This window comes from Trichosurus vulpecula, chromosome 5 (genome assembly GCF_011100635.1).
Source record: "Trichosurus vulpecula isolate mTriVul1 chromosome 5, mTriVul1.pri, whole genome shotgun sequence".
Lineage (NCBI taxonomy): Eukaryota > Metazoa > Chordata > Mammalia > Diprotodontia > Phalangeridae > Trichosurus > Trichosurus vulpecula.
This window is the reverse complement of record NC_050577.1, coordinates 147,098,967-147,119,333: the sequence shown is the minus strand read 5'-3', so window position 1 is coordinate 147,119,333 and position 20,367 is coordinate 147,098,967. Positions and strand designations below refer to the sequence as shown.

General features: G+C 39.5%; 1 pseudogene; it reads left to right on the top strand.

Moving 5' to 3' along the window:
- Positions 1-7,371: 7,371 nt before the first annotated feature.
- LOC118851087 lies at positions 7,372-9,151 on the top strand (annotated as a pseudogene).
- The last annotated feature ends 11,216 nt before the right edge of the window (positions 9,152-20,367 follow it).

The window sequence follows — 20,367 nt, the reverse complement described above, 5'->3', positions numbered from 1 at the left end:
ACTTAAATGTAAGGAAGTAAAAACAACACACCAGAATATTATGGTTTAACTAGCTAGTCTTTCTCTCAAGTTCTCATTGTTTTGGAACCACCTGGAAATCTCGCCAGCTTATTCAGGGGGCACACAATTAAAATCAGGAAAGCAACCTATTTATCTTAATTCTTTCCTTTTGTGTTCAGTGCCTGAGGTTATGTGGCATAAAACAGGCTCAAGCAGCCCTCCAGATTTGCCTGCAGAATCTCTGCAGATGGCTTTATGGCACCATCTTTGTAAGCCAAACAGGGCCTCTATGTTTTCCTCATGAAGGAAATGCTACTTTTTAATTGAATAGGGCATAGATCTTCCCATCTCTCAGGATACCTAGTGAAAATAACAGGAGTTTCAGCTGCCGGGCAATCTTCACCCTCTAGAAGGGGTGTTATTTAGGATGAAACAAAGAATAATTCACAATTAGTGAGCATTCATGCGCCTGAGAGAGTAGAAGAAAGCCTACCATTCTTTCAAACCCATTTTATAGGGTCCAAAGCTGACAAAAGTCTTAGAGAGCATCTAATGCAACCTCCTCATTTTACAAATGAGGAAACTGAGGATCACAGGGAGGAAATGACTTGTCTAAGGTCACATAGGTAGTGAGTAGCAAAGCTGGGATTTGAATGCAAATCCCTAGACTCCAAATCCATTGCTTGGGTCTCTGTCCTTTAGGCCTACATCATACCTGAGCCCAAAGATATTTTCATTATAAATTATATGGGTTAATGTCTAAATATAGGCTATCCAAGAAATCTTGAGTATAAGAAATAGCATAAAATACATGACAGAGACATATTTCAGAAGAGGAGCTGAGTGTGTAATGTAATGAGTACAAGGAACAACATAAAGACAGACATCTTTAATTTAATTTTTTCTTCCAAATTTAACTCCAAATAAAATGAACATTTCTATATATAAAGCAAAACGAAAAAAGAATTGTAGATGAAACTGCAAATCCTTATTATGTATAGCTTGCTATGTGTGGCTCTAATTTGTAGAGTAGAGGCTATTGGTAGGGACCAATCACCTATGGGAAGTTCTGGAATAAGGAGGATGAGAGAAGCTAAGTAGAACAAGCCAGTAAGCTCTTCTGACATCTGGAAGGTTGGTTCTGGGCTTTTAAAACTCAAAGGTTAGAGATATTTTTCTGCTTTTCCATATGGTTTGGGTAGAGTAAGGAGGGAGAAATGTTTGGTACTTGTAATGGCAAGCAAAATGGAACTTTTTGTCTTTTGTTTTGGAGTGCTTCTCAGCACTAAGGCAATCGAGTGCCTTTGATTGAATCTTGCTTTTGTTTGTAGGAAGGCCCACACTCTTTTGCTAGTTAGGTCATGAAACATATGAGACCCTTGAGAGGTGCGAAGCGCTATGACTCTGAAGAAGTGTATATATACTCTGAGGTTAACACTTTTCTTGGGGATCATTCATTGGAAGAGTGTTGGCATGGAGACTCTGGGTAGCTGTTAAGAAGCTCCCTGGCTTTGAAAATCCAGATGTTGGTGCTTCTCTCTCTTGTAACTATGTATGTATAGCTTTGGTCAGACAGCTAGAAGCCTGTCTGTTGATTTGCATTATTTGCTCTGTTCATATTTTCTCTGTTTATAATTTCTGTTTGTATTTGCTCTGAAAGTTCAGGGTGCTGACTTTTTCCCTTGAACTAAGTGAAATGATATATGTATGTTTGATTAAAGTGAGATTGTAAATCCCTTAAAGTTTCTTTCCTTAGAAAAGCAGATCAAAGAATCTGTACTAGCAGCCCTTCTATGTGCTGGTGTTATTGGCCTTACACAGCCACAGTAGCAGCAAGCAGCATTGTTGTTACAGTACTCTACTTCCTTGCTACTATGCCTTAGCTAACAGTCTAAATGACCCTTCTTCCCAATTCTTATCTAGTTATTCAAGATCGCCATGGAATCTCAGGCTGATATTGAATTCAGAGTGACTCTTGTCCTCTAGGAGTTCAGAACCACATTGGCTTTCTTTCTTTTTTTTCATGATTTGTAGACTGTCAGACCTTAAAGGAGGTCTTCAAAATAGTCTTCTCTAGTCTCTCCTTATATGTTTGAGGTCTTGAGATCTTTGGTGTTTTGCCCAAGAACAAATATTTAGTGAGAAAAGCAAGAATAGAATCCAAGTTTCTTCTGACTCTCAGTCTCATGTTCTTTCCCCTTTACCTTTCCTTGTCTTTAACAAAAAGTTCACTGTGACCTAAGTGGAGTTTTGGGGTTTGTTTATTTTGTTCAACCCTTGCTATCTCTCTAGCTATTGATACTACAAAACAGCTATAAATAATTATGTAGCCACAATAACCAAGAAAGGTGAATATTCTCTGCTTCTTAGACAAACTGTCCTGTATCTTGCATCAAAGAATCACAAAGGTGGGAAGGAACTCAGAGGTCATTTAGCTAACCAGTACCTGATCAAAAATCTTTTCTGCAACATTCCTGATAGATGGTCTTTTAGTCCCACCCTAAAGATCTTCAGGGAGGAGGATGTCTACTCCCTTAAGAGGTAACTACAATGGTCTCAATTAGTACAAATAATGAATTCCAGGAAGTGGTCTGATTATTTGAATTTACACAAACTGAAGTTATAATTGGTTCCAATCCAATGGAAATTTGCCATGAAAATTTTTAAAAATAAGTTTTTATGTATTTATTAATGTAATGTAACAGCAAAAGATAAGAAAAATGTATTTCTGATTAACATTTATTACAATATAATAGAGTATTTATAGAAAGCAAAATTATAAAAATTAAATTTCTGAATATTGTACCTAAAGATAACCTACCCTGATATATAACTAGATATAAACGTCCTTATTATTATTTAAAATATTTTTAACATTGTGGACTGAACTGTCTTCTCTTTCTTTAAATCTTTTCTCCTCTTTCTTTAGCTCTCCATACATACACTCACAGATACAGAGAGCTTTAGCCACATCTTGGTGAATTTGCATACAATGATACAAGTTCCAATATCCAACCAAGTAGCTGGATAATCTGGGGTATTATCTAAAATCAGTAATGCTTTAGTGTAATATTGTTGCCCTTGCAATATTTTTCAACAACTGGATGAAAATAACTTGAAATCCAGGCTTTAATCATCCATGCTTTCTCATTTGGTCACCAAAGAACTATAAGCAATCAGTGGTTTCATGAGGATTTCGAGACCAATGAACAAACATTAGTTTTGAATTTAAAATCCCCCCAAGTATTGGAAGATCCTTAGACACTTTTAATCCAGGTTGAGTTTTTTCTCTCTGAGAAATGTAAGTTCTGTAAGGCATCCTTTTCCAGAAAAAGCCTGTTTCATCCACATTCGAAATTTGTTAATCAGTGTATCCACCTTCTTAGATTATTTTCTTCAAAACATCAGGATGCTCAGATGCTACATCGTCATCTGAACTGGCTGCTTCTCAGGAAATTTTAACATTATGCAACTGAACTTGGTACTTAAGGCAATGGAACCAATAAATGCTTGCAGAGGTTTCTTCACGATCTATTTCATTTCATTTTCTTTCACTGCCTTCAATATACTTGAAATTTTTATCTGAATGGCTGTTCTGCTAAGAGGAAGATATTGTTTGTTATAGTCTTCAGTCCATACAGCTCCATTTCTGTCACTGTAACACATCTTTTCTTTGTAAACCAGGAAAAAATTGATGCAATTTTACCTTTTTCTTTTATTTCACTTGTGTGTTTTATGATATTCTCTACCTTAGGTTCAGGCAGACATCTCATCCTATTTTAGAGTTACCATATCCACATTCACACCATTCAGTTACATCAAATTTTTATTCTACTATAGTAACAAGCTTCTTCTTTTTTGTGCCCAATAGAGTTCCCTTCTAAAGTGTTCTCTCTTTTGTCCATTTTGTTATGGGCTCTTTAAAAAAATAACACAGTTGTTGATAATATGGTACATTGCAACACATTACATTCACACACAATAGCAAAGTGTAGGTTGATGATACAGCAGTGTGTTAAAACCTTTGACTAGCTCACGTGGGTTTGCATGAATTAAATCTTGGCTTGCTTTAAATATGACCTGGTATCATTTTGTAATTTGCACTACATCAAAATTTGCATTATTCAGCCTCACGTTAATCATGACCTAGCTGTATTTCATTTTTGGACAGCGTTAGTTGTCAGGACATTTTTTTTTTTTATATCAAGCTAAGTTCTAACTCTGTGTAATTTCCACCCATAGCTCCTGTTCTGGTCTGTGGGACCAAGCAGAAGAAAAAAACACAGCTGTCATCCATATGACTTCTATCAAATTTTTGAAGTCAGAGAATGTTTTGCCCCCCGATCTTTTGGCTAAACAAATGCCTCTAATTTCCTAAATTCATTCTTATATACTATGGTCTCCAGTCTTCTCACTACTCTGGTCACCTTCTGCTTGATAGCTTCAGTTTGTCAATGTCTTTCCTTAAATGTGGTGTCTAGAATCAAGCACAATACTCCAGGGAAACACGGTTTTAACATCCCTATTTCAGACATCTCACTTTTCTTAATAGAAATTAATGGCTAGTGCTTTGAGGTACATCGCATCTGTGTATCTATTACCCTATCCAGAAAAAAGTAATCATATTTTAACTGATATTGGTGCTATGCTCCAAGTTCTACAAAGTGCACATACATTTTTCATTTGATCTCCACAACACCCCCACTGAAGTGAGTACTGTTATTATTTTTCTCCCCATTTTGCAAATAAGGAAACTGAAGTCTAAAAGACATTAAATGATTTGCTTATGGGCATACCACTAATAGGCATTTATGGCAGAACTTGAACTCGACTTCCTGACTCTAAGTCATTTTGCTTCTTCAAGTTATGTTATATCTGACCCACATTCTTTCTATCTACTCCAACCTGTGCCTTCATACCAGGCAATGTCAATAGACATGTTTCTGTCCTTAAAATACCCTGGCCTCTTGCTGAAGTGGGCCTCCTTTCCATTCACAAGATGTCTCTGTATTCATATTTCCACTTGAAGCATTGGTCTGTGGGAAAGTTTGAAAAGCCTGGCATTATAAAAGTTTGAGGGAAAGAAGTTTAACCCCTTGGATGGAAGAGCAACAGGAATCCAGAAAAAGATACAACCCGAGGGCTATCCCCCTTCTAAGTTTTGCCATCCCTGGGATCATAGAATTTAGAATTGGAAAAGTCCTAGTCCAGTCTTCGTATTTTACAGTTCAGGAAACTGAGAGCCACAGTCATAAACTTGTCTAAGGCCACCTGTGGGGCAGACATCAGACACAATTTGAACCGAGGTCCTGGAACTCCAGAGCCTCCAGCAGCCTGCCTCTGGCTGAACTACCTTCAAACAATCAGTTGTCATCAGATTAGAAGATGACACCATCTCAGAAGAGCTACATCTCTGTTTAGGCATCACATGGCTGAGAAAAAGCCTTCCATCTCATCCAAAGTCCCTGGGCCCCCAGAAGTGTTCCACTTTATTGTTCCTTCCCTTTCTCCACACATCTCTGCCTCCAGTGACCCTCTCCCTTGGGCCACCTCCCCACTCCCAATCCCCCAAGGAGCAAAAGTGGAAGGTCCAAGAGCAGCCTTTCACCTCAGCATTCCTTAGCCTTCTTCTGGGTCTCTATTCTTCCTTCTACCTCTCCTGGTACCAGCAGAGGAGCAGTAGATGAGAGAAGAGAGAACACAGTCTGCAAGAGGTAGCACACTCCAAGATGTTGGGGAGACTCCTGTTGCCATGCCCTAGTTAAAGCTCTGAGAGTAGCAAGAGATTTTGTCAAACAGCCTCCCTGAAATGTAAATAAATGAGAGAATTCCCCAGAATTATCAGTTTAGTTGCCCCATCAGAAAAGGAAATTACATTTACAAGGAAAATTAATAATTATAATAATTTACATAGTGGCTACCATGTGCTGGTCATTGTACTAAGTGTTTGATAAATATTATCTGCATAACAACCCTGGGAGGTAGATAGATGCTCATAGCATCATAGCTCAAGAGTCAGAAGGAACCTCAGAGGCCATCTTATTCAATTTCTTCATTTTACAGTTGAGGAAACTGAGGCCCAGGGAAGTTATATGACGAAATCATTAGCTTTTAGTGATTGTTGCTTCTATTAATATATTGACCCAAATCAAGGCAATCTTTGAATATAGGCTACACTCTTAAAATGAGTTCTCTTTGAAAGGAAAAAAAATTATACATATTTACTGGAAACTAACACTGATTATAGGCTCTATTCAGGTTTTATATAAGTCAGATGTCAGGAGGAAAAGTGTGGTTTGTATTAAGACTAATAAAATATATTCAAATGCCAGTTTTTTATCCATAGTTTATTCAAACAATGGTTTTCATGTTCTTCTCCAAACAATTTATATGGCTTGCTTTTGTTATGTATGTGGATCATATTTTATCCAAACCAAGAAAAATGCATTTGATGATGCTGTTGCCCATAGTTATGACTTTTTAATGTCACAGTAAACCCTGGGAAGAAAAGAAAGCTGTTGAAGGCAAAAAAAGAATTGGTTCAACAGATTTGCAGCTCAAAAGGCATTATTTTAGTGAATTGTGTTTGACAATTTAGAAGCAGTTATTTACCCAGTAGCCATTACATTTCATCAGTAGGGTTGTAAGAGTTCCTTTTAATCAGTAACATCAGAATTCATGAAAGTCCCTTGAAACCTTGGGAAAAGTTTTAAGATAGACGTAGGAAGAAGAAAACATGTTGCACAAGGTTCTACTTAAATGAGTTGTGAGTCACAGCTGGACAACCAGAGCTCATGTTGAGCCCATTGATTCTTTGATTTCACATGAAAGGTAGGGAGGGACTGTGAAGAAATAAACATAGAGGCTAATTAATCAATTTCAAAGTATTAATGTCTCATACTTAGGCAGGAGAGAGGTGGACACTGCATTTCTACTGTCCCCTAGTGGCTATTTACAAAAGCTACTACATCTCCAGCCCCTTGTGATTATCTCTCTTGGAGATGTGGGCTCAAGCTTCTTTTTTGGACATTGCTCATGACTACATAATCATTAAAGAACAGGCCCACCTTGAGACAAAATTATGATATGGAGGGTCTGTTTTCGGCCCCTCATTTCTTTCAACCTGACATTTCCCATTCTCCACCCGAGATTCTTCCTCACCTTCTGTTCCCTCTTCAGGCAATGTCTCATGCTACAAAATATTCTTCTATCTTCTCCTTTCATCAAAACTTTAATTTCCAGCCTCCATGATCTTAGTTAACTTTCACAACGGGTATGGAAGTGATCAGATAATTTATTCTTGGAGTCTGCTTCTTAAGAGTTTGGCAGCACAGTGGTCTCAGTTTCTAGCATCCTTGAAAAAAGGTCACCATGCAGATTACCTTGACAGGCAAAACCATTATGTAGGATATTATTGAGAATGTGAAGGCTAAAAGCCAAGATAAAGAGGGCATCCCTCCTGACAAGCTTATCTTTGTAGATGAGCAACTAGAGGATGCTTGCGCCCTGGCTACAATGGCCAAAAAGCATCCAACCCTCCATCTGGTACTGCATCTTAGGGGCAGCATGCAGATTTTTGTGAAGATCCAGACAAGGAAGACCATTTCCCTCAAGGTAGAGCCCAGTGACACTATTGAGAGTGTAAAGGCCAAAATCCAAGATAAAGAGCCATCCCTCCTGACCAAGAGAGGCTCATCTTTGCAAGCAAGCAGCTGGAAGATGGCCACATCCTGTCTGAGTATGACATCTGAAGGAATCCACCATTTATTTGGTCATTTGTCCTATAATTTGTTCTTTTCCAATCTAGGCAAAGGGTATGGAGTCCCCAGTCTTGATTAGGAGAGCAAGCCACAGGAATCTAAGAGTTGAAATCTAGGCTGGGTTTTGCAGTCAGCACAACATTGATGCCCTGACACAAGCAGCAAAATGCAGGAATGACCTTTGGGATCCCAGCTTGGTAGGATAGATTTGCTCAAAAATAATATCATAACCGGTCATGAGCTTGGTGGGACCAATGCTATGTAGGAACTGAGATATGTTCGGAATCTATTTCCCAAGAGAGTAACGTGGTATGGGGGAGAGTATGTCCAGAAGATACTATGGGAAAATGTACCTTCTTGCTATATCTTTGATGTAAATAGCCCTTTGTAAAATCAGATATTAAATGAAACTGCAGTGCTAGTCACTGACTCCTAAGAAATAGCTGAAACACAGCAGTGGGGGCTCCAGATGATGGCATTAGAGGAGAGACAGAACTTCTTATGGTACCCTGGAACTTGGAGGGGTTGATGTGGCAGCCTGGCCTTGAGAGAATGAGGCCAGAGGGTACATTTCATTACATTCACATAGCGTACTTTGTTCAGCTGTTTTATAACTGATGGGCACTCCTTTAGATTCTGATTCTTTTTTTTTTTATTTTCCTCTTTAAACTCCCCTTTCAGTGTCAGGAAGTTTGTTTTGTTTGTAGCTATTCTCTCTTTGGTACTATCCTTCCTCTCAACTGTCTCCCCCACCCCATCCCTGCTTGTTTTCCCATTGGGGTGTGTGTGTGTGTGTGTGTGTGTGTGTGTGTGTGTGTGTGTGTGCGCCCATTTCAGATGAGTGAAGTTCACCTGACACCTGCTCCCTCATCCCTTTCTCTATGTACATTCTTCCTTTCATGCACCCCAAGCATGAGAAATAGCAAGTTCCATTCCCTTCTTCCTCCTTTCTATATGACTATATTCCTTTTACCTTCTCCCTCTTTTCCCTCTTAAAACACTCAGAACAGAACCAATCAACCCCTATGATCTGGCTCATTTATTTATTATTTAATTATCTCAATCCTCTTTGAAGACATTAGGCTTCTGAAAGGACACTCATTTCTTTTCTTCCATTAGAATATAGTATTGCATCATCATACAGTCCTTTACAGGCATTCAAATATATTTACCTTTCTAGATTTCTCTTTACTCTTGTGTTTTCATTTAAAAATTTATCCTTTCCAACCGAAATGCTTGCAGGCCCTTTATTCTACTGAAAGTCATTTTTTTCTCCCTTGTAGGAAGATGCTAAGATGTGTCATGCTCCAAGGAAGGAGCAAGTCTTGACTCCAACTTCAGAGTGTCTACAACTGTACCTGAAGATCAGTTCTACAGGAAATGTAGGTTGAGTATTGTATAGAAATAGTGGTCTTACACTCCTCTGCCTATTCAAGGAAAGATTCCAAATAAGCATTATCTGAACTTCTGAGACCAGATCAAACCTTCTCTAGGAGGATGGGGGGGTGATTTCCAGGCCTTAAGAGGGCAAGAGACTTAGTATTTTGGTAGATGTTTTATGCTTTATTATGTATTGTGTTCTGTTGTTATTAAGTAAGGTTTATTTATTGATTGATTCTACCTTAAAAGTAAAACCTCTGCATGAGACTTTACAGCATAAAAGACTACTTCTGTGGGCTATCAACTCCTTTACACCAAGGTCAAGTGACTAAGCAATCGTCGAAATATAGTACATTCAAATAGAGGTGAGGTTAGCCATTGGACTGGAGCTGGGAGCTGAATTCCAATTTGCAGATCCAGTACCCAATATGTGCATTCATTACTCAGCACTCCCACCCCAAGCCCAAGAGAGCTTAGAACTCCCCAGTGAATAGTTATTAGCACCACCTAGTGGCTAAATGTAGGGGATACCCAAGATTGACTTGTTGGGAGAGGGGTGGTGGTGGTGGATTAAAAAAAAATTCTCAAAGCCACTTAAGAGAAGCTTTTTGATCTTCCCGAACTTCTTCAGATTTCCCTGGAATTTCAATTTGAAGAAAAATTTTTTGATTTTGATAAAATATCTTTTTCTGTTTTGATTTGCTTTCCTCTAGAAATCTTCTGAACTAAACTTAGTTTTTTGTTGTTACTGAATTTATGCAAACATCCTAATCTACAGATATGTATAGTTTGTCTATGCTATATTTTATTGATTCTTGATTTTATGCCAATAAGTAAGACCCAATTTAGGGAGCAGCTAGGTGGTGCAGTGGGTTGAGGTCCAGGTCTAAAGTCAGGAATATCTGAGTTCAAATCAAGCCTCAGATACTTACTAGCTGTGTTTCCCTGGACAAGTCACTTAACCCCTATTTGCCTCAGTTCCCCATAAATGGCAAACCACTCCAGTATCTTTGCCAAAACTATGTCCATGGGGTCACATAGAGTCAGCTACACCTCAACAACAAGAAATCTTTTACTGCAACTAAATAATTTCTGTGTGCTTAAGTATTATTTGTTTCATCGTTATGTAGTATTTAAGTTAAAATTAGTAGTATGGATACTGAAAGCTAAACTTTTGAGTTGAAGTCCCATCAGGCACTTTATCAGCAGTAAGGGATATTAGCAATGACAGATGACAGTACAAAGTTATATGCTAATCACTGAATGGGGGCAGGAAATCATTTGGGAGAGATGTAAAATGCTTATTCAACATTCTGGGGAGGTCAAGTAGACAGAGCTGTATTTGTGCTCTAAGCTGCCTGAATCAGGGGCACATACATTAAAGCACGTGGAGAGAGATACAATTTGGGGAGAATGCCTAAAAATGAGTTTACTAAGCCCCTTAGTGAGGAAAAAGAGGTGGAGATAAAACTTAAAATACTTTCGAAAAGGGAAATACTCTTCAATACTGTTCAACGAATATTTGAGAAAAAGTTGACATATGGAGGTGCAGGGCAAGCTAGATACATTATTCATGGAAAAGCTTAAGTGCTATGTTAATAACTTACCTAGATCAAGGGGAAAGATAGTCATAAATATTGAAATGAAATTAGGCAAAATTAAGAAGCAGTGGTACCAACCTCTAAAGCCATTGAAATAATCACAGCTAGCATGTTTATGGCACATATTTAGTATTCTAAGGTTTATGAGACACTCTGCTTGTATTATCTCATTTTTTTCTTTACGACAGCCCTGAAAAGTAGGTGCTACTGTCACGCCCATTATACAGATGAAGAAACTGAGTCTGAGAAATGTTAAGTGACTCACCTAGGGTCACATAGCTAGGATGTGGTCAGTTTTTTTCCTACTCCAAGTTCAACATCCTACCCAATGCACCATCTAGTGGCTTGAATTACCTTTAAAACCTTCACAGAAGTCCCAATGTGTTTCATAGCTCTCTTCTTATTAAACTTGCTTTTCCTTCATTACTAAGATTGATGATAAAATTAAAAACGTCTTCTTATCTTAGTTGATTTCTTCATTTTATTTAACTAATTACAAGTATTGTTTCCTACTCTTTTTCATCTCAGTTGTAAAGTATTTCAGCCATAATAAAGGTTAAACAGGCCATTTGTAGGCTGGCATGAGGAATTATGGGAAATGGACAAATTGTTGACTTAGAAATAAACACAACTTTTTTTTTCCTTTCTTCCCCCCTCCCATAGCTATGCAGTTATCCCTCCCACATTGCACGGATTAGGGGCATGGTGTCCCCAAGATCTGGAAAATCCGCGTAAAACTTTTTGACTCTCCCTTCATACAGAGAAGTCTGAATTATTATAGTATTAAAAGATAAAATATATTGATATTATATAATACCACACACATATTTTATGCATTTCTGAGTTTCTGAACTTTTTCTGTACCATCTGTTGGCCTTCATGTGTCATCTGTGGCTTCCACAAAACTCCCCCAAAATTCTCATTTAATTTCTTATGCCGACTCAAGATGTATAGAAACCATGCACGATGTGGAAGGGATAACTGTAATTTCGTTAGTGAACAGAAAACTTATTGAGGGAATTTCTGCAACGAGTGTCGGTTAGATTGAGCTGCCTCAAGAGGGAATAACTCGCACCTCATTGGAGGCCATCAAGCAAAATCCAAATGGGCACTTGTTGGGTAATTTATTGGGGGAAGGCGGGTGGGATTCTTTCTCAGGTGTGTCAGACTAGGAAGGCTCTGAGACAGAGGGTGCAGTGGCTAGAGTAGGGGTGGAGAACCTGCGGCCTCGAGGCCACATGTGGCCCTCGAGGCCCTCAAGTACAGCAAGTTCCCCACTCTGAGTGTTGGAATCAGAGTCACTTCCCCTTTCTCAGCCTCAGTTTCCTTATCTGTAAAAATAAGGATAATAATAGCATCTATCTCCCTGGTTTGTTGTGAGAAGCAAATGAGATATTTGTGAAGGGTTTTGTGAATCTCTAAGTGCCATATATAAATGCTAGCTATTATTTCAGATATGAGTCATAACAGATGAACTCCGAGGTTACTTTTGACCCTGAAATTCTGTGATTTTGTGAAAATGAGGAAAATATTCTCCTATTGCCTTGGGTATTGATTCAAATTAGTTGTGGGAGAAAGTCATTGTCACTTTCCTGCCCCTTGGTAACCAATTCAATCTCACACTGGCCTCTATATTAGAACCCCTCACCCATTTGTCCTATCTTTATTCATCCTTTGTTAAACTTTAGCCTACCAGTCACCATCACAGATCCCACTCACTGTGGTATGGAACAGAACGAGAGGTGGTGACTGGGTATATAACAGATGTACACCGTCTAACCTCAAATGGACCCTAACAGTATCATGGCAATCCTTTTATTGCTTTGTAACTGATTTCCTATTTCACTCTTCAAACTACGTCAAATCTCTTTTCTTCCCAAACTTTCCACACATCTCCCTTCCTTCACTTTCTCAGCTAAGGGCCTTGCCTCTTACTTTCCTGAGAAAATTGAAGTTTTTCAATCAATTAATCAATAACCATTTATTACACTGCCTCTTCTCAGCTGGAGAAAGTAATGTAACAAGGCCTGATGGGTTCACTACGAGTTCATGTTATGTAATCTCTGTTGGGCTTCACTGTTCACCACTACTATCATCATCATCATCATCATTGACTGAACCTATGATTTCAGTCAGGTAGGAACTCCCAGTGAGGAAACTCCCCTTACTAATGCAGATGGAAAATTGCTCTGATATTTTTATTCTTGGAGAATTGTGTGGCTACTAAATGATTTGCATGTGGTCACATAGACAATATGTGTGAGAGGTAAGACTTCAAAAAAGTTCTTCCTGATTCCAAGCCTGACTCTATGTCCACTAAGCCACATAGTTCTTACCATTATTCTGATTTTGGTTGTTATTGTTAGTTCAGGCCTTCATTCCCTCTCATCTGGACTATGGCGATAGATCCCTAATTGACCTCCCTCCTCTATCATCCATTCTCCATGCAGTTGACATAATCCTCTTCCTAAGGTACAGGTCTGACTATGTCACTTCCTTACTTGAAAACCAAATTAGATCATGGGTGTAAAGTACATTGTAAACTATAAGCCACCTACATAAATGAAAGTTATCATTATTAACGGCACGAATTGTAATGGCCCTTTTCAGGTAGGTGGGCTTGTCTGAATCCCAGTTAGGATTCATTAGTTCTTCCATAGGCTTGGGGAGTTGGGATATTGAACTCAAAGAATTCTGAAATCTAAGAATTGAACTCTAAGAACGCAAAAGAAGTTCTTTCTGTTGCTCTTTGTAAGATTAATGGTGAATGAAAAATATTCCTTATGTAACATGGCCTTGACAGGGGTCATCTCTTCTGTAGGTGAAAGAAGTGTCCAGAGGTTTGCTAGGAATTATGGGATTTGTACTTCTGGAGGGAGCAGCATTCTCCACCCTTAATACCCCTGAGATATGGAAAACTGGGATAGATTTTGGCTGGTCCAAGGGAAACTTTGAACTAGTCTGGAGAAGCAGAGAGTAAGGGTATGAGTGTAGCATGCTCTAGTAACAAGAAGCATCTTTCTCCCCAACATCTGAAGAGAAAGAAGAAGGTCATGATAGTGACTGGATAGCAAGATACCACATACACCCTACTGTTACCAGCTGTGCCCTATGGCTAAATCTCCAATCGTGAAGAAATACCTCTGCAAGAAAGGTGGTTGAAATGTTTCTCTATGAAGGAACTCCAAAAAGGCATTCTCTCTCCAACCTCTCCCCTCCTCATGAATGTTTGGGATCAGGCATTTGTATACAATTTGTTGCCTTGTGCCTCTTTAAGTATAATTTTATTCTGATTTTAGCTTTTTCCCATACATAAAGATTAATGGCTGATCCCATAAAGTTGTATACTCTATGTTTCTACCTTGATGGAGTAAAAAGGGAGGTTAATGGGAAAGCTAGGGGTTATTTAACTATGTAGAATACAACTTACTGTTTGGGAAGTTTCCTTTCCGGCTTGGCAACTAGAAGCCACCTGGATGTTTAATGAACTGCTATGATTTTATTAATAATTCATAAATTTGAATAAACCTCTCAACCAGCAGAATTTTAAAACTGAAATTGAGGTTTTCATTTCTGCCTCTGGATTAAGTGAGTCATTGTTCTTCAGTCAGAGGGGTTATTGAGGCTCCTCCCTCAAAGAAAACAGGAAACAGAAAATGACAATGCTCTCCCAAAGGGAAGTCCCACCCAAAGCCAAGTTCCAGAAGGGGGAAGAGACTGATGTGGTCTGTTAGAATTCAGCTCTTCCTCCTCTCAGAAAATTGGGGTGGGTTTGGAGAAGAGGAATCCTCAGCCTACCTATTCTCCTTCTACGGTGGCACTTGCTGGTTTTGACCAAAGGACCGAAAAGGTTGTATTTAATCCTATTCCATGTCTGCAAAGATTTTGAATACCTACAAGAAGACTATCTCTTGGGAAAAGACTCAACTTCTCTGGCACTCAGTTTCCTCATGTATTAAGTGAGGGGATTGTATGAGATTATCTCAAAAATCCTTTCCAGCTCTAATCTTTTTTTTTTTTTGAGGATCAATTCCTTCATCTGTAGAATGGGGCTAATAATTCTGCCTACCTTGAAGAAAGGATAAAGTCAAATAAGACAATATATATGAAAGCACTTAAACCCAAACCAGTAAAACTATAGCAAAGTCTCTTTGGTTCTGCCATCCCTGGCAATAGCATAATCAACAATTGACATTCTTTAGCTCTTTTGAAAGGGGATCATAGTATAAAAGAAACAGCCCCTCTCCCACTTAACTCAGCCCCTAATGGGATTAATGAACAGGCTAGATTAAAAACTGTGGTCACCAACAAATCTTGTATACTAAATTAGAAAGGTGACAATGTTCATTAAGGGAAACAGGATCATTTGCAATTCAAAAATGATTCCTTTGTTGGAAACAATTGGACTATGATACTATACTGTCTCACTCTTAGGAGAGTATCTGGGGAATGGATTTGAATCCCAACAAGAAATCAAGTCAAGTGAAGCATTTATAATATACCTACTATTTGCCAGGCACTGTGCTAAGCTCTGGGACAGATGATCTGATTTGACCAGAGATGGTAGGTGAAGATTCAAGATTTAGGCATCCTGATCTTATCCCTGGACCTCTGCTCCAAACTGGCCTTTTGCCCTATGTCTCATTCTTCTGAATGATGGAGCATTAATGAGCCTCCTGTGACAACAAAAGGAGAAAGAAGACTACTCTTCTGTGGTGCACAAGAGCAGCCAGGAACTTGCTTCTTTCTTTTTCTCTTTTCTTTTTCTTTCTTTGCTAAGAGCTGGGAAGTACATGGCCTCCTACCAGAAAGGTCTTGTTAGATCTAGGTCAGCTACCATTTGCTAATCCATTGCCATTCTCTATTAAGGAATAATTGTGTCCCTTGTATTATTAGGATTATTGTTCAGGATCATATTTTCATTAGATGAGTCATTTTTGATAGATACATATGCTCTCACAGAGAGCTTTTCTCTTGTAGGTCATGTACTTGAATTAATAATTTCCTTTATACTTGATGGTTTCCTCTGGAGGAAAATAGCAACTTTGTTTTTTGATGTTCAACATTCCAGGAACTTACATTCCCAGTGCCTAGGTCTCCAGAGTTTGGGGTATAAGCAAGTTTGTTAAGAGTAGTAGAGGATGGGGGGCGGAGCCAAGATGGCAGCTGGTAAGCAGGGACTAGAGTGAGCTCCATACCCGAGTCCCTCCAAAAACCTATAAAAAATGGCTCTGAACCAATTCTAGAACGGCAGAACCCACAGAACAGCAGAGGGAAGCAGGGCTCCAGTCCAGGACAGCCTGGATGGTCTCCGGGTGAGGTCTCTTCCACACGGAGCTGGGAGCTGGGAACTGGGAATGGAGTGGAGCAGAGCCCAGCCTGAGCGGCGTGGACCATCCAGACCAGAAGCCAGGCGGAGGGGGCCCTAGCGCCCTGAATATGTGAGCTGCGGCAGTTACCAGACCCCTCGACCCACAAACACCAAAGACTGTGGAGAAGGTTAGTGGGAAAAGCTGCGGGAGTGGGAGGAGTTCGAGGTTCGGCTTCCAGCCCCGGGGGCAGCTACAGCTGTTGTTACTTCTGGCTCCAGGCCCACCTGGTGGGAGGAATTAAGTGGCGGATCAGAGCAGGAGTGCAACAGCCTGCTGAAGATCTAAGCCCAGTCTGGACTGGGGGTTCTTGGGGAAGGAGGAGTACGGGTCTGACAGAGCTGGCACCTCCCCCCCAAACGTGGAACATAGAACTCATTAGTCTACAAGCAGTCATACCCCACTGAAAAACTCAAGGGTCAAGTTAGTTGGTTGGGAATATGGCCAGGCAGCGAAAACGCGCCCAGATTCAGTCTCAGACTTTGGATTCTTTCTTTGGTGACAAAGAAGACCAAAACATACAGCCTAAAGAAGACAACAAAGTCATAGAGCCTACCACAAAAGCCTCCAAGAAAAGCATGAACTGGGCCCAGGCCATAGAAGAACTCAAAAAGGATTTGGAAAAGCAAGTTAGAGAAGTAGAGGAAAAATTGGGAAGAGAAATGAGAAGGATGTGAGAAAACCATGAAAAACAAGTCAATGACTTGCTAAAGGAGACCCAAAAAAATACTGAAAAATACACTGAAGAAAACAACATCTTAAAAAACAGACTAACTCAAATGGCAAAAGAGCTCCAAAAAGCCAATGAGGAGAAGAATGCCTTGAAAGGCAGAATTAGCCAAATGGAAAAGGAGGTCCAAAAGACCACTGAAGAAAATACTACTTTAAAAATTAGATTGGAGCAAGTGGAAGCTAGTGACTTTATGAGAAATCAGGATATTATAAAACAGAACCAAAGGAATGAAAAAATGGAAGACAATGTGAAATATCTCATTGGAAAAACCACTGACCTGGAAAATAGATCCAGGAGAGACAATTTAAAAATTATTGGACTACCTGAAAGCCATGATCAAAAAAAGAGTCTAGATACCATCTTTCAAGAAATTATCAAGGAGAACTGCCCTGATATTCTAGAGCCACAGGGCAAAATAGAAATTGAAAGAATCCATCGATCGCCTCCTCAAATAGGTCCCAAAAAGAAATCTCCTAGGAATATTGTCGCCAAATTCCAGAGCTTCCAGATCAAGGAGAAAATACTGCAAGCAGCCAGAAAGAAACAATTTGAGTATTGTGGAAACCCAATCAGAATAACCCAAGATCTGGCAGCTTCTACATTAAGAGATCGAAGGGCTTGGAATGCGATATTCCGGAGGTCAATGGAGCTAGGATTAAAACCTAGAATCACCTACCCAGCAAAACTGAGTATCATGTTCCAAGGCAAAATATGGATTTTCAATAAAATAGAGGACTTTCAAGCTTTCTCAGTGAAAAGACCAGAACTGAATAGAAAATTTGACTTTCAAACACAAGAATCAAGAGAAGCATGAAAAGGTAATCAAGAAACGGAAATTGCAAGGGACTTACTAAAGTTGAATTGTTTTGTTTACATTCCTACATGGAAAGATGATGTGTATGATTCATGAGACCTCAGTATTAGGGTAGTTGAAGGGAATATGCATATATATATATATATATATATATGTTTATGTATATATATAAATGAATGTGTATGTATGTATATGTCTATGTGTATGTGTATGTATGTATATATATATGTGTTTTTGTATATATATATACATATATATATATGTAAAAGAGAGAGAGCACACACAGGGTGAGCTGAAGAGGAAGGGAAGATATCTAAAAGAAATAAACTGAAATTAAGGGATGAGAGAGCAACATACTGAGAGAGGGAGATAGGGAGAGATAGAATGGGGTGGATTATCTCGCATAAAGGTGGCAAGAGGAAGCAGTTCTGTGGGAGGAGGGGAGAGGGCAGGTGAGGGGGGAATGAGTGAACCTTGCTCTCATCAGATTTGGCCTGAGGAGGGAATACCATACATACTCAGTTGGGTATCTTACCCCACAGGAAAGAAGAGGGAGGAAGATAAAAAAAAATAAAAGGGGGGGGATGATGGAGGGGAGGGCAGATGGGGGTGGAGGTAATCAAAACAAACGCTTTGCAAAGGGGACAGGGTCAAGGGAGAAAATTCAATAAAGCGGGATGGGTTGGGAAGGAGCAAAATGTAGTTAGCCTTTCACAACATGAGTATTGTGGAAGGGTTATACATAATGATACATGTGTGGCCTAGGTTGAATTGCTCAACTTCTTAGGGAGGTTGGGTAGGAAGGGAAGAGGGGAGAGAATTTGGAAATCAAAGTTTTAAAATCAGATGTTCAAAAACAAAAAAGTTTTTTCATGCAACTAAAAAATAAGATACACAGGCAATGGGGCGTAGAAATTTATCTTGCCCTACAAGAAAGGAAGGGAAAAGGGGATGAGAGGGGAGGGGGGTGATAGAGGGGAGGGCTGACTGGGGAACAGGGCAACCAGAATATAAGCCATCTTGGAGTGGGGGGGAGGGTAGAAATGGGGAGAAAATTTGTAATTCAAACTGTTGTGAAAATCAATGCTGAAAACCAAATATGTTAAATAAATAAATTTAAATTAAATTAAATAAAAAAAAACAAAAAAAAAAAGAGTAGTAGAGGATGCAGGGAATGTTTCCTCCTACATCTCTGTCTTTTCCAGCAGACTTGATAACAAAGTAGGAAGCAAACCAATATTATTATCATCATTGTTACCAACCCTACAAATTATCCACGGAAGATTTTAAGTCCCAGACCCCCTTTTGCCCAGCATCATTTTCCCTTTACTGTTAACTAGAGCATTCTTAGGAAATGCAAATTAATTTTTAATCTAGGGAGAATGCTTTCCCGTAGACAAGTCTACTGCCACTCCTCCACACACATTCAAAATACATTCCAAAGCCAAAGAATGGATTTGGGGTCTCTCCATTATTGTGGGGTATCTGTACTTCTTTAGAGCAATTAACCAGGAACTTTGCTTGTAAGTTATTAAAAGAGCATAAAATATGTAAGCATAAAAGAATTATTGTATGTGAGAAATGTCCATCTCCCTCAAAGCAGAAATTGACAGTAACCCTTTAAAGGTCCCTAAAGACCAAGGTGACTGATATCTTACCAGTGCTTTGTAGCCTTTGAAGCATTACATGAATGTGAGTTATTCTTAGAAAAGTAATTAAGCTTTTGCCTGAAGCTATGAGTATAGGAAAGGCGCTGGAGCACAGATAGCAGTGTGATTTGCCATTCTCCTCCTCCCGGACTGATACACAAATTGTGGAGGAAGAGCAAAATAATGAGTGGAGCACAGACCTGGAGTCAGGAAGCCCTAAATTCAAATCCCACTTTATGGACTTAGCTTTGAGGTCATTTAACCCCATCCTCTCACTTTTTAGATGAGGAAGCTGGGTCCCAGAGAGATTAAGCGACTTTTACAATCAATAGTCCACTTGTGTGTGCATATCCAAGGGTACAGATGGAAACTAAAATCAATCTCAGAGATGAAGGACACATACAGGGTCCTTTCCATCTCTAAAGCTATGATCCTGTCATTCGTTAAAGCACAAAATCAAATGTACTTCTTTCACCTTGGAAGGCTATCCATCTAGGACTGCCAGGAAAATCTCATTGGATTAGTGGACAAAGCATCGGGCTAGAATGCAGGGATTCTGATGAATCTGAGTCATTCTAGGAAAATCAGGTCATGTCTCCAATGTCTCAGTTTTCCTCTTCGTCAAAGGACTATTGCCTCTATCTCTTAGAGGTGGTGATGGAAGATTGTCAGGACACAAGGAACGAAAGTGATTACAGAGCCCTTAGGGAGGCCAGCTGGATGATGGAAGCTATAATTTTAATCATCCTGAAAACTGAGGGCTCAAGGGACATGGCAATGAAAGAATTAGCAGGTAATGTTAAACCAACTGAACAATATGGAGGGCTCCAGGCAAGGTGACTTGTGGTGAGGCCCTGTGCCAAGTGCTAGGGTGAGGGAGCTGACCATATGGATCTAAATGCAGCCCCACCAGAGCAACAAAAAGGGGAGTCAGGGAGGCAGCCCATGGTTTAGTTCAAGGAAATTGAATCTGCTTTCAAGACCTCTCAGCAAAGGCTTGCTGCCAAGCCTGGGCTCTCTCTGAGACATATGCCTTCCCACATTGTTTCCTCTTTTCCTTC